The sequence below is a fragment of the Scaptodrosophila lebanonensis genome, unplaced genomic scaffold (assembly GCF_003285725.1).
Source record: "Scaptodrosophila lebanonensis strain 11010-0011.00,11010-0021.00 unplaced genomic scaffold, SlebRS2 tig00000001-arrow-pilon, whole genome shotgun sequence".
Taxonomy (NCBI): domain Eukaryota; kingdom Metazoa; phylum Arthropoda; class Insecta; order Diptera; family Drosophilidae; genus Scaptodrosophila; species Scaptodrosophila lebanonensis.
In genome coordinates, this window is record NW_022060529.1 from 27,156,812 (window position 1) to 27,158,833 (window position 2,022).

Below are 2,022 nucleotides of genomic sequence, written 5' to 3' on the forward strand. Positions count from 1 at the left end.
GAAACCAAAGCTAAAGTGCGCTTTTCAATTATTTCGAGTGTATACTTGTGTGTGTATATATATATATGTCCATTCAATGGCCAGTCAGTCGCACTTGAATTTGTGTTTGGGCTCGCTTTAATTGCTCACTGAGGCTCATGAAGGGAGCAGTGAGCAGCGAATGAGGCAAAGCATTCTCGATGGACATGTTGCTAATGAAGTTTTTATAACAACATTTCTCTCATGTTACTCATAATCTGTTCATCTCGGGGGCAAGCGGCTTTGCTGCCACTTAGTCCACACCACCCAGCACCCAGCTCTTGAACTAGCCCACATAAGTATCTGCACAGTCCTGGCTGCTTTCTTTCTGCTGCATCCGGCACAATTCATAGACACGTCAAGATATGCGGTATGGATCGGGCTGTGTAAAATAGATAATTGCTATACATTTATTGCTTATTACACTATACTATAAGTATACTCATGAATATAACTTTATAAAGATATATAAAATCTTACCATACTTGTATTATAATATAATATTCACTAATAGTTGCAGTTAATGAACCACGTTTGGACAGTTATGTGGGTTTATTTATATAACGATTAGTCTGCTGTGTGTAACGTTCAGAAAAAGGCATGATATAGACATAACTGTCCGTATGAACACCAAGAACTTTAAACCATAACTGTTAAGGTACCAAATCGTATCCTAATAAACAAAAAGTTATTCTACTGAGAGCAATTATGGCACAGATCGGTCCATTGGAACTGTCTAAAATAACTTCAAGGTCTGGCCTATCATTGCTGGGCTACGCATTGCTACGCATTTTTACGCACAATTACATACTATATATTTATTATACCTATCATATTTGTTCTCCCACATATTGTGACCATTTTCAGAAGAATTTCTCTATAAACTTTAAAGGCGTTCTTCTGTTTTTGAAAATTTCAATATTTACAAGTACATGTACATTCGAAAACAAGAAAGGAATGCTAAAGTCGAGCAGGCTCACCTCTTAAACACCCTTTACCACCCCACAAAAAAAAAAATTTATATATTAAAAAAATTTTATTAATCAATTAAATTAAATATAAAATATTCCATGCATGCATACATACATTTACTTCAGAATCGTGTCCATGCGTGTTGGTGTACTTTGGCTATAACTTTCTTTCTAATCAACCTATCATAATAAAACTTGGGATACGGATATATAATCACTAGCTGGATGTGACTACCAAATTTTAGTTTAAAATTCCAAGAATAACGGGAGCTATAGACAATCACGAATAGCGGGGAAGTGAGGGGGTGCATCGGGAAAAATGAACAAACTTGCGCTTTCTCTGGCGTAGGAGAATCTGGATACAAAATATGGTTATTCTAGTTCTTATACGTTCTGAGATCCATGCGTTCATACAGAAAGACGGACAGACAGACATGGCTATATCGACTCGGCTTGTCATCTTGATCAAGAATATATATAGTTTGTGGGGTCTGCCACGCCTCCTTCTGTGTGTTCCATGTACACTCGCACAAAACTAATATACCCTGTACCCAAAAAGTAAAAGGGTAAAAAAAAGTTTAAAGAGAGGTGACTTTTGGAATTATTCTGATAATATATGAAGCGTAATATACTGCAGTATATGTTATTGTTGTTGCTGCTACTTAGGCGCAATTCTGTACTGCAATACAATGTACAGCCACGCATTTATGGCAATGAAACTATGCATAATTCTATGAACGACTTATATATTTTGTAATTCAATTTGATTATTTTAGTAATATATTTTTATACCCTGTACCCTAAGGGTAAAAGGGTATATTAGTTTTGTGCGAGTGTACATGGAACACACAGAAGGAGGCGTGGCAGACCTCACACACTATATATATTCTTGATCAAGATGACAAGCCGAGTCGATATAGCCATGTCTGTCTGTCTGTCCGTCTTTCTGTATGAACGCATGGATCTCAGAACCTATAAGAACTAGAATAACTGTATGGCAGACCCCACAAGGATATATGCTGGACTGTAGTTT